Genomic DNA, 13,413 nt, shown 5'->3' with positions numbered 1-13,413 from the left:
AATGAGTGAAGAACTCCTGAATGGGGGGCCTTTATATACACCTCTGTGAACCCTTCCGCAAGCAGTTATGAACCACGCAATGATGACAAGGTCTTCATTAAACCTTAATATGGGCCTCTGCCACACAATCATCTGGTGCGTGATCCTTGACTGTGTCCACATCCTTCCTTTTAAAAGTCAGGTGATTAAGGCTATTCTGCAGTAATAACACTAATTCTCCCTTCTGTCCAAAGGGGGCACTTATGGGATTGCTTGAAATCAAATATGTTAAGATGAACAGGTATCATATGGGCTTCTCTCAAATATCTGGTGCCAAAGGGATTTAGTTTTCAGATTGTTTAGCAGTGGACACAACATTTAGGCCATTCTTCCTTAGTACAACCTCGCAACATGTATAAAGTGATGTTAATAAAACAATGATTTAGAATGATAGTTGTTTTAAGGTCACTGTGTAGCAGCCATTGCAAGTCTTATTCCGAGCAAGCCCATTAAAGTCCATAGACATGGCTGACTTAGGTTTGCCTACTCTAAGTAGACCTCAGCTGGATGCAAGCCAATTGCTTTTGCATGGTTCAGATGTCAGGTGAAAATAAGGCTGAGGTGTTCTGTTTTGTATCTGTCTAGTAATTAATTTTTTACCGTAATGAACATTTGTTAAAGCTACATATTAAATAAAAACATGTGCAACTGCTACCATTCACTGTGCTGCTCAGCTACTTTTTAAAGAAAAATAAAAGATGGCACGTGCTATTAAGTTGTGCTCACTGCTGATAAATATGTGTTATGAGGATAAAATTCCAGGACCCGTGAATACAAAAGTCAGGTGCTTTGAGCTTGAGGCAGGATGTAGAATCAGAAGATCTGGAGGATTTTTCCTGGCTAAAAAGAAAAGTGCTGGATCTCAATGAGAAGCTCTCATTATTTCCGTTCATCATAGCATAATTGTTTTAAAACCAATCCCATAAATGCCCCTTTGTGAATACAGTCACAGGTTGTGAATACAGTCACAGATCACGCACCAGCTAATAATGTGTGATGGAGGCCAACGTCAAGGTTTAATGTAGAGCTTCTCATTCATGAGTAGAGTCTCATGGCTTGTGGAAGGGTTCACAGAGCCATATAAAAGGACCACAGTTCTGGATTTCTTCATTCACTCTCTGGATCCAGTATCCATACACCGATACCTATAGTCAACAAAGGTAAGCTTGTTTCCAAATATTTAAACATTCTTCTTATTTTCTTCATTGCAGGGAAATTAAAATTAAGAGCAGGTACTCCAGTGATTCAATCTCTTGACAGTCTCAAAACTGGATTTTGTTAGTGTTTCAGATTTTGTGAAATCTCTTGTGAAATGCATCTGAATCAAATGCACAGAGGAGCCAACAGTCTCACAGTTTGGATTCTGTTAGCATTTCAGATTCAGCATCTCAACTGGCATGTTTTAATACATAGATGAAAAGTGGGTTGAATAACAGACTCCTTGTAGGTTCTTTGGGTTTTACCTGATGGGATCATCTAATTATCTCTTCAACATATCTGCGTGATGGATGCTACATTTTCATAAGTTGTATTTTTGAGGACTGAGCAGTTCCCCTGCCTCTGGGCGGTTGAATGGAGTCCTTATGGCAGTAGTGACTTCCCTAGAGATATACCGTATTTTTCATCCCATAGGACCCTCCGTCCCATAGGACGCACCTAGTTTTTTGGGGGGGAAATAAAGGGGGGGAATCCTTCATTTCCCCCCCCCCCAAAAAAAAGCAGGTCGGGGAAACCGAACCAGGTCGAGGAACAGCGGGATGGCGGCGCTGCGCCTCTCTGCTGTCCCCCGAGCTTGTGGGGCTGGCCGATGTCTGCCTGGCGCGAGGGGCGCTCTGCTTCAGGGCGCCCCGCCTGCCGGGCGGCAGGCTGCTATCCGCAGCGTGGCGAGCCCTGCGGGGGACTACTGCAGGGCTCCCCACGCTGCGGAGGTGTTCCAGCGCGCCCGGCCCTCCGGGAAGCAAGCTGCTTTCCGCAGCCTAGACATCCTTGCGGGACCTCCCACAGGGCTTCCTAGCCTGTGGATGTGTTCCTGAAGCCTGGATGTGTTCCAAGCTTCAGCAAAAGCCTGCATTCACCCCATAGGACGCACCCAGATTTCCCCTTCATTTTTGGAGGGGAAAAAGTGCGTCCTATAGGGCGAAAAATATGGTAAATTTCTTCTTGTATCATCTGAGGAGGTACATAACACCCATGATAAATTTCAAGTATACATCAAAATTACTGATACCTACAACATAAAAAGGTGACACATGGAAATAACCAGGGAACATGTCATATATATCAATCTGTGAGAGAATCAAGACTGCTTGTGAAGCCCTTTTGCTTTTATACTGGGGCACACATCTGAGTTTCCTCTTAGATAAAGAGGGAAATGGCCCAGGATTTAGTGTAAAGGTAAAAACAATATTGAATTCTTGGTTGGACAGAATGCTCCATTTCAACACTCAACAGGCAGACATTTCTCCCATGTTTTATACGACACGCAAATATTTGCGTAATGTAGGCAAATAATTTCAGCTCCCTCATGAGTAGGAGAAAAGGTATGTGAAATATGCAGTGCTTAATAAAAAGACAAGTAAAAGATGTCTTTAACACATCAAACAATGTGGCGCTTAGTTAACTGGTGATCCCTTGATTTCCTACAGCTCAAGCTTCCTTCTCTTCCTCAAGATGTCCGGCTGTTGCCAGTGTGGCTGCTCCCCTTGCTGCTGCAAGCAGTGCTGCTGTTCCCCCTGCTGCAGCTGTGGCTGTTGCAAGCAGTGTTGCTGCTCGCCCTGTTGTTGCAAGCAGTGTTGCTGCTCCCCCTGCTGCTGCTGTTCTCCCTGCTGTGGTTCCGGGTGCTGTGGGTCCTCCTGCTGTGGCTGCAAATGCTGCTATCCTAAGCAATGTAAATGCTGAAGAACCCCAAGGGAAGCTCGCAATGTTTACAGGGAATCTACAGTTTATAGTCCATCGAATAATCCCACCACCATGAGTACTGACTTCAAGGGCTACTGCTTGATTCCTGACATTCAGACTTTATATTTCTCTGGAATGTCCTTAATCCTCAAGTTGTGTCTTCCTCTCCTCTTCTTGTTCTGTACTCTTTGACTCGCCTGGATGTTCTCCTAGGAGCCATCTCTAACAAGGCATTTCCCATGATGCCATCATGGCACTCTCTATGTGTGTGACTCTTTCTCTTTTCTTTCTCGTCTACATTTCTAATTCTTCTTTTATTGTACAATCTACCTGCTTGCACGGCAACTAATAAAATGGCAAACCGTCTCCTAAAGTCTTGTTTTATCTTTGCCTTAAATTGAGTTGAGGGGAGGCTCAATGTGTGTGAGCAGCCCCTGCTTTTGATGTACATCATACCCCACCCCAATCGATGGCATTGAATGATCCAGGGGGGTTGGGGAAAATGCACTGCTGCTTGAGTTATTGAAGGGCTACTCCAAGATGATGTAGGTAGATGATTCAGGGGTAGGTGGACCAACCATGTCATTGGACCATTCACATATATGGTATAGAAGCAATACATAGGAACTGTTCTGTAAGCAGAATGCCCAAGGTTCAACCACTGACCTCTCCAGTTAGAAAAAATTCAGCAGCAGTGTTGCTCACTTCCAATCTCTGCTTGCATGCTTCCTGAAGACATCTGAATGGAGTCACCGTAGGTCACTGTTCAGTAGTGGACTAGCTGGTGATTACTTCAGGATTTGAAGGGGTCTTCTTCTGTCCTTATGACTGTCAGGCATCAGATGACGCAAACCCCCACGGTAGGTTGCCAGGAACTGATAAGAAAAGGAAAGTTCTTAGCAATGCTTTTTATTCAATATTCACAGAGAGAGGCTTAGAAATGGACCATCTTGGAGTAATGGTGTTGCTCCGAGTGAAACTCCACACCCTCCATCTCTCCCACTTCCTCATGAGTCATCGCTATGGATGCTGCAAAGTGCCTTTTACCTTTGAGCTCTTTGCTCTCCTACTTTCAAGGCCCACTGTGTTCTGGGAGGGGTTTTTTGGAACGCTTTCTAAATACACTGTGTCCATCAGCTGTCGCCCTCATGGTGCTTCCTCTTCCTTCTCCTTCTCTCCCATTATTTCCCAACTTTCCCCTTCATCTGCCTCTGAGTAGTGATCTTCCTCAAACCAACCCCTTCCTCAAACCAATCCTTCTTCTCTGGAAGGGTCAGCCTGGGGAGGTGGCCTCCACCATTCCTCCTCTGCTCAGTCCTTGACAATGACTGTGTTCCAGGTCATTTAAGAACATACAAACATGGGGTTGGATGTGGTGACCCTTGGCTCCCTTCCAACTCTAAGATTTTATGATTCTGAGAAGAGCTTGCTCAGTCAGATCAATGGCCGGTCTAGTCCAGCATTCTGTCCTCACAATGGCAAGATACAGCAACTGGTATTAAGAACCATTACTGCCTAAAACTTTGAGACATCGCACAGCCATTGTGGTTTGTAGCTCTGGGAGTTTCCACCTCCATGAATTTGTCTAATCCTGCCTTAAAGCCATCTAGCTTGGTGGTCAATATTGCCTTCCGTGGGAGCACCTTTCATTGTTTTAGCTATGCACTGCATGAAGACCTTCTTCTTCTTCTCTGGGATCTTCCAACAATCAGCTTTTAGACAATGAAAGGTAAAACACACACAAATATACACATGATCTTACATTACCCCAAATGATGGGAGGCTGGGAATTTACCTGGTAGGCTGAGGATAAGTAGACTCAAATGGCTACTAGTTCAAATCAGCCTCAAAATCCCTCCATCCTTCAATTATTTAACAAAAAAGTACTTTCATTATAAGATAGACACTGACTGGCATCAGCTCTCTGGAGATGAACTTAGACCTTTCTGCATGCAAAATAGCTGCTCTACCACAGAGCTTTGATCCTTCCTTCCCAAATGCCCTTTGGGGTTTCCTCCCAATTCTATGATTCCTCCAATTCTATGATTCTATTATTCTATGAATTTCTGGTGGCAGGTTCTCCATCTCCAGCCCATAATCAAAACACTACAACTGCCATGGGGGACTTTCTCCAAAGCCTTAGTTAAATCAAGGTACACTATTTCCACAGCAGCCCCATCATCCACCAAGCTCGTAAATCTATCCAAAAAAGAATTGAGATTCACCTGGCATGAACAATTTTTTGAGAAATCCATGTTGAGTCTTAATAATCGCAGCAGCCTTTTCTATGTGCTCATAGGTCAACTGTTTACTTATCTGCGCTATAATCTTTCCTGGTATCGATGTCAAGTTGTCCAATCTGTAGCTACATGAGTCTTCTCCCCACATACAAACTGTTTGAAGATGGGAACAGCATCTGCCCTTGTCCAGTCTGCAGGGACCACATGTTTCCTCCATGGATTCTCAAAAATTATGGATGGAGGCTCTGTGGTTATATCTGCAAGCTCCTTTAGTATCCTTGGGCACAGCTCATCAGGCCTTGCCAATTTGAATCCATTTAAAGTAGCTAGGTGTTCCCATGCCACCTCTTTTTCTACCTGAGGCTGCAGTTCCTTCCCTGCACCTTTTATCCTGTTGTCACCAAATTGAGTTCTGCTTTAATTTTAAGTGACGGGAGGGACAGTGTAGGGGTTGAGCAGTTTCACCTCCTTCACCCAATAGCATTTCTTTGTCCTCTCCACCCAGAGGATATACTGCTTTCTTATTCTTCAAACATAGCTGATGAAACCACTTTTGTTATTTCATTCTGTCTTGCAAGACTGAGATCCTTCTGAGCTTTTGTTTGCCTGGCCTTCATCTTGCAACTGTTAGCCACTGGTGCATACCCATCCTTCATGTTTCTCATTTCCTCAATTTAGCAGATATGCCCTTCTGAAATCTCATCTCTTCTATAAGCTACTTATGCAGCCCCACTGGTTTCTTTAGATGCCTCCAACTTTTCTTTCTGTTTGGTATTGTCTGCATTTGTTCCTTCAATATTTCAACTTTAAGAAACTCCCATCTTTTTTAAATCAGCCCTCTTAAATCCAGAGTACATATCCAAAATACATCCAGATTTCCCTTGTCTGTGTATCATGAAACCCAAGAGGACATGATCACTTCCTTCCAAGGTCCCCAGTACTTCCAATTCAAAGAGCAATTCCTGCCTATTGGTGATGACCAGGTCCAATATAGATTATTTCCTGGTTGCTTCCTTCACCTTCTGGGCAATGAAACGATCAGTGAAGAAACGGAGGAATTTGAGAAGAGATCTCAAAGTAGATGGGGTGGTCAAAACAGCTGCTTTCATCAACATTATCAAAATATATTAGGCTGGATCCACATGTAGCACTCAGTATGATGCAGTTTAAATTCTCACCTCTTCCCTTTCATAGTCATCCAATCAGTGTGATTTGCAGGAGAAAGATCAGGCATGCCAACTTGAATAAAATATTGTGGAGGCCTAGATATGCCCCAACCCACATGAATGCACACACCATTTGAATGGCAATGTCCCTCAACTTGGGGGAGCCCAGCCCCCTAAAATATTTTCTTGTGGGGGCTTCGTAGGAGTTGGCTCCTATGAGACAGTGACTCCTGCAGATAGCACCTATCAGAAAATCCCTACCACACACTGATTTAATCAGGTTTTGTGTGTGGCAGCACCTATTTTTCGAATTCTCTGCTGTTACATACCAGACAGGTGCCTTTGATGGGCATCTGTCCCAGAACTCAGACAAAGGACCTTGCTCTTCCTTGTGTTCACTACACCCATTAATTCAAGGAGAGATAATGTTGGGAATCAAGCCTTTATCAGGAGAAACTGGCCACTCTCCAGGCACCTGGCTTGATCTCCTGTTGACCTCCCTGTCTGCATTCCCCGGCAGAATACAGGCTCGGTCGCGATAGGCGATCCTTCTCGGCATGAGAAGAACACACCTCCTCTTTCCTGCCCCCCCCCCAGGCAGGGGAAAGAGATAGACAGAAACATATTTACATTCCTTTATTTCTGTCTTTGCAGCGTTACAAAAATCATGACTGCTCTCATCAAGATCCAGCAGTCAAGAGACTAACTCTTCCTGTACTTTCTGTACAGCTCATATTACACTCTGAGCTAATTCCGGTGCCCTCTGCACTGTGAATTGACTGTCCCTCTGTTTCCCATGGAACACTCCCAACATTCCCATTATGTTTTGCTTTCAAGCTAGCAGTAGCTCGCGGCTGCATTGCTTCAATATCGTAACAGATAATAGCTAGTGAACCTGGGATGTTATGTGTGTCATGCATGTGCCCTTCCAGTGAGATATGCCCCCCTATCCAATATTGCATGTGAGATGGAGATGTGCTGCCCAAGAACTCAGCTTCTGATCCTTTCTAGGTGAACAGCCCTTTAGCTGGAGATGCTTGCAAAGCTGATGACTTACGCACGATCTATGACACATTCCCCATCTCAAGGCAAAGGAACACAAGAACACTCTACTGTGCTTTAGAATCTTTATTAACTGCTGTATGAACATATTATCCTCCCCGCATAGAGGAGTTATTCAAAGAGATGAAACGAGAATGACCCCCAGGACCACCATGATGATAAAGAGAAGACAACTGGCATGCCTTCTTGAAGGAAAAGAAAGAAAAGTAAAAAGGAGATGGGAAGAATCCAGGGTTATAGAAGGAGGCAGGAATAAACTTAAGGCACAGGAAGAGATGAATCCAAGGAGTCCGCCATCATGGAGGAGGCAGCAGCTCTCAACACTTCACTGAACTTCTTCAGCAGCAGCCTTGCTTTGGATAGCAGCAACAGGAACCACAGCCACAACAGCCACAGCCACAGGAACCACAGCCGCAAGAGTTGCAGCAGGAGGGGGAACAGCAGCAGCAAGGAGTGCAGCAGCAGCAAGGAGTGCAGCAACAGGAAGGACTGCAGCAGCAGCAGGGACAGCAGCAGCACTTGCAGCAGCAGGGAGAGCAGCAACAATTGGAGCAGCAGGACATCTTAGCGGTGGAGAGGGAAGGCAGAGCTGAAAGAAAGCAAGGGATTTCTCATTAAGCAAACACAACACAATATTAAGGACACCTTAGATATCCAAACATTACAGCTTAAGACCAATATGAAATGTATGTTTAAAGATTGCTACATGTTGCATCAAGGAAAGGAATGCATAAAGTGGCCTCTTCTGAGTCTCCCTTGGGAAGTCACCGGAAGTCAGCCTAACATATCTGAGAGGATGCTCTCTGAGCCCTCAACATCCTATTAGGCAACTGATGACATGCTTGGCAGAAAAAAAGACTATCTTAGATCCTGTACAACACAATATTAGGCAAACATTTCAGTCCTACAATGCTGAAAGAATTCAGGCCTAAAGGCAAGATCCCAACTTCTCTTTGAATGAATAAAGACATGTGTTGTAAGAAATGGCATTTTCAAGAGACCTGGGTGAGATTTTCAATCCCTTGCACCCAAGAGATAAGAAGGTTTTGAATTAGAATTAGCATCTAATTAGTACGCTTTTCTCCATGCACAACTCCCATGAGGCAGGAGAACAAGATTGGTCACCAAGAATATAGTGAACCAGTTTCATTGCAAAACCAGAGCTGTTAGACAACATCCTCAAGACCTGAAGCTCTCCCGAAATCAAGGGAACCAAAAGAATGAAGACAGAACATACCTTTTTCAGTGATAAAATTCGTGTGGATGTTGGATCCAGTGAGTGAGTGAAGAACTCCTGAAAGGTAGGCCTTTATATACCCCTCTGTGAATCCTTCCGCAAGCAATTATGCACCATCCAATGATGACGAGGTCTTCATTAAAAGTCCTCTACTACACAATCATCTGCTGCGTGATTCTTGACTCTGTCCAAATCCTTTATTTTTAAAGGCAGGCTATTAAAGCTATTTAGCAGTTGCAACACTGTAATTCCCTCTTCTGTCCAAAGGGGGCACTTATGGAATTGCTTTAAATCAATTATGTTGAGATGAACAGGAACCATATGTGTTTCTCTCTGAGATCTGGTGCCATAGGGTATTAGCTTTTAGATTGTTGACCCGTGGACATTCTTTCTGAGTACAGCATGCAACATGTACTCAAGGCAGGCCCATTAAAATTCATAGACATGGCTAACTAAGGTTTGTTCAATGCTTCTACTCTAAGCAGAAATTATGGATACAAGCCAATTATTTTTGCACAGCTCAGATGTCTGGTGCAAGTTAGGCTGTGATATTCTTTCTGTGTGACAGAATCCTGGAAGACAGTCATCGGAGGCAGCCCAAATGTTTCGCAGTAGTCTAGCACTTAATTTTTGCTGTAGTAAACATTTGTGAAAGCCACATATCAAATAAAAAAAAATATGGGATTGTAATTGTTCACCCTCCTGGTCAGCTAACCAAACAGCCATAATATGGTGGCAAATGCTATTCATGTTTGCTCATTGCTGATAAATATGTGTTATGATCATCAAATAACAAGTCCCGTGGATCATGGTCTGCATTAAACCTTGATGCTGCCCCACACCATCATCTGGGGCATGACCTCTGACTGTACACACACACACACACACACAACCCTTTTAAAGAATATGATTAAAACTGCATTCTGGAAACACTGTAATTCTCAGCCCTGATTAAAGGGGCAGTTATGGGACTGTTTTTAAAAATAATTACGCTGAGATGAATGGGTGCCATGGGAATTTCTCATCGTGATCCAACACCTTCTTTTACCAGGAAATACCATCGGATCTTCTGACTCTACCTCCCGCCCCAAGCTCAAAGGATCTGACGTTTGGATCCATGGGACTTGTTATCTGATCATCATAATACATATTTATCAGCAATGAGCAAACGTGAATAGCATTTGCCACCATATTGGGGCTGTTTGGTTAGCTGACCAGGAGGGTGAACAACAGCAGTCCCATTTTTTTTTATTTAATATGTGGCTTTCACAAATCTTTACTACAGCAAAAATTAAGTGCTAGACTACCGCAATACATTTGGGCTGCCTCTGATGACTGTCTTCCAGGATTCTGTCACACAGAAAGAATATCACAACGTAGACATTATAGAAAGTTAGTCTAAACTACTTTCAAAAATGTATAATCTCCTATTAGAATGGAATACAAAAGACGAACTTATTAAAAAGGATATGATAAAATGGGCTATTGATCTAGGACACAACATAGACTATGGTGTATGGGCCAAACTCTGGAATGTGAGTATAAAATTCACTGCTTGTTCTGCCTTAAAAGAGAATGTTATGAAGATGGTCTATTGTTGGTATCTTACTCCCACCAAATTGGCAAAAATGTACAGAACTAGTAGTAAAACTTGCTGGAAATGCAAGGGAAAGGATGGCGACTTCTTTCATATGTGGTGGTCATGTAATAAATTAAAAGAGTTCTGGGAATCGATTTATAACGAGTTAAAAAAGATGTTTAAGTATAGCTTTCCCAAAAAGCCGGAAGAATTCTTGTTAGGTTTGGTGGGAGAAGATATTAAGAAGACTGATCAAATATTATATATGTACGCAACAACAGCAGCTAGAGTTCTGATAGCTCAAAAGTGGAAGCAACAGGAGATGCCGACAATAGGAGAATGGCAGATAAAGCTGCTTGAATATGCTGAGATGGCTAAATTGACACACAGAATTCACAGTCAGGAGGAGACAAAGTACCAAAAAGAATGGTGTAAAATTTTGATCTATATAAGTGAGAACTGTACAAATTTGAAAACTTTGGCAGGATTGAAGTAAATCTTATGTCATGTTGTAATATCTAATCAAAGAAACTGTGAACTATAGAATAGAATAGGAAAACTGATGGAAGGGAAGGACGGAAGTCAACAGCTCTACGGAGCATAAAGTAGGATATATGTAATAAGATTTGATGTTTTACTGGTGTTGGTGGGTGATCTTAAATCTCAATAAAAATTATTTATTAAAAAAAAGAATATCACAGTGTAATTCACACCAGACATCTGAGCTGTGCAAAAGTAATTGGCTTCTATCCAGAAGTTCTACTTAGAGTAGAAGCACTAAAATGAGTAAAGCAAAGTCAGCCATGTCTATGAACTATAATGGGCCTGCCCTGAGTACATGTTGCATGACGTACTAAGAAAGAATGGCCTAAAGGTTGTGTCTAAGGGTCAACAATCTAAAAACTAATACCCTATGGCATCAGATCTCAGAGAGGAACACATATGATGCCTGTTCATCTGAACATAATTGATTTGAAGCAATTCCATAAGTGCCCCCTTTGGACAGAACTGGGAATTACTGTGTTGCAACTGCAGAATAACTTTAATCACCTGCCTTTAAAATGGACGGATGTGGACAGAGTCAAGAATCATGCACCTGATGATTGTGTGGTAGAGGACTTTTAATGAAGACCTCGTCATCATTGAGTGGTGCATAACTGTTTGCAGGAGGATTCACAGAGGGGTATATAAAGGACCACCAGCTAGGAGTTCCTCACTCACTCACTGGATCCAACATCCACACCAAATCTTATTGCTGAAAAAGGTATGTTCTGTCTTCATTCTTTCAGTTTCCTAGATTTCAGGAGAGCTTCAGGTCTTTAGGATGTAGTCTAACAGCTCCAGTTTTGCAATGAAACTGGTTCACTATATTTCTTATTCTTGGTGACCAATCCTGGCCTCCTGCCACATGGGGAGGTGTGCATGGAGAAAAGCGTAATTGATGTTAATTCTAACTCAAAGCCTACTTTTCTCTTGGGTGCAAGGGATTGAAGGTCTTTTGCAAATGCCATTTCTTACAACACATGTTTTTATTCATTCAAAGAGAAGTTGGGATCTTGCCTTTAGGGCTGAATTCTTTCAGCATTGTAGGACTAAAATATTTGCCTAATATTGTGTTGCACAGGATCTAAGATAGTCTTTTTTCTGCCAAGCATGTCATCTGTTTCCTAACAGGATGTTGGGGGCTCAGAGAGCATCCTCTCAGATGTGTTTACCTGACTTCCAGTGAGTTCCCAAGGGAGACTCAGAAGAGGCCAGTTTATGCATTCCTTTCCTTGATGCAACATGTAGCAATCTTTAAACATACATTTCATATTCGTCTTAAGCTGTAATGTTTGTATATCTATGGCGTCCTTAATATTGTGTTGTGTTTGCTTAATGAGAAATCCCTTGAATCCTTTCAGCTCCGCCTTCCCTCTCCACCGCTAAGATGTCCTGCTGCTCCAATTGTTGCTGCTCTCCCTGCTGCTGCAAGTGCTGCTGCTGCCCCTGCTGCTGCTGCAGTCCTTCCTGTTGCTGCACTCCTTGCTGCTGCTGCTCTTCCCCCTGCTGCTGCAACTCTTGCGGCTGTGGTTCCTGTGGCTGTGGCTGCGGATCTTGCGGCTGTGGTTCCTGTTGCTGCTATCCTAAGCAAGGCTGCTGCTGAAGAAGTTCAGTGAAGTGTTGAGAGCTGCTGCCTCCTCCATGCTGGCGGACTCCTTGGATTCATCTGTTTCTGTGCCTTAAGTTTATTCCTGCCTCCTTCTACAACCCTGGATTCTTCTCATCTCCTTCTTATTTTGCTTTCTTTTCCTTCAAGGAGGCATGCCAGTAGTCTTCTCTTTATCATCATGGTGGTCCTGGGGGTCATTCTCTTTTCATCTCTTTGAATAACTCCTATATGGGGGAGAAATATGTTCATACAGCAGTTAATAAAGATTCTAAAGCACAGTAGAGTGTTCTTGTGTTCCTTTGCCTTGAGATGGGGACTGTGTCATAGATCCTGCATAAGTCATCTGCTTGGCACGCATCTCCAGCTGAAGGGCTGCTGGGCCAGTAAGGATCAGAAGCTGAGTTCTTGAGGAGCACATCTCCATCTCACATACAATCTTGGGAAGGGGGCCATATCTCATTGGAAGGGCACATGCATGACACACATACTTAGGAGGATATTCTAGTTTTTTTGCACAGCAATTTGCACAACCCCAGAGTCGTCTATGACTGGACTTAACTGTCAGGGGTCCTTTACCTTTACCTTTTGGGAGACACTTGGAAAAATAAGAACATTTGATAGAACTTCTTGGGCAGTGGCGTCCAAACTTTTTTCAAAGAGGGCCAGATTTGATGAAGTGAAGGGCCATGAGAGCCGACCAAAGGGCCAACCACAGCCAGATTATGCCCCCAAAATGGACTTTGGACATGCCTGTTCTTGGGACAATAACTCTCCAGGTCCATCACAAAATCAGTCTGGGATATTCCTTTGATCCACTACAATCTCAACTATTTGCAAAAAAGATGTTATGTAGTATCTGATAAGAACGGGATAAAATATGGCGTCCTGTGAGTGAGTGAATAACTACCAGGTGGTGGACCTTCATATGCAGCTCTGCGACTGCTGCCCCTAATAGTGAGCCATTACTCAACAATGCTCATGTCTCCATTAAAGCACGGCATTAGCTTCCACTACAACATCATCTGGTGTATGATCCTTGA

At 43.3% G+C, this 13,413-nt stretch overlaps 2 long non-coding RNA genes across 2 annotated transcripts; one reads left to right on the top strand and one right to left on the bottom strand.

Moving 5' to 3' along the window:
- Positions 1-7,456: 7,456 nt before the first annotated feature.
- LOC310694438 lies at positions 7,457-8,678 on the bottom strand. Its single transcript, XR_014519703.1, has 2 exons — positions 8,643-8,678; positions 7,457-7,994 (listed from the first exon to the last, which is right to left on the bottom strand). It is a non-coding gene; the product is annotated as an uncharacterized lncRNA (long non-coding RNA).
- A 2,764-nt stretch (positions 8,679-11,442) lies between these two features.
- LOC310694394 lies at positions 11,443-12,651 on the top strand. The gene is made up of 2 exons (XR_014519655.1): positions 11,443-11,485; positions 12,126-12,651. It is a non-coding gene; the product is annotated as an uncharacterized lncRNA (long non-coding RNA).
- The last annotated feature ends 762 nt before the right edge of the window (positions 12,652-13,413 follow it).

The sequence above is a fragment of the Podarcis liolepis genome, assembly GCF_965112155.1.
Source record: "Podarcis liolepis genome assembly, chromosome: 15".
In the NCBI taxonomy this organism is placed as follows: domain Eukaryota; kingdom Metazoa; phylum Chordata; class Lepidosauria; order Squamata; family Lacertidae; genus Podarcis; species Podarcis liolepis.
Note: the sequence above shows the minus strand (reverse complement) of the source record. Positions and strands in the feature narration are given on the sequence as shown.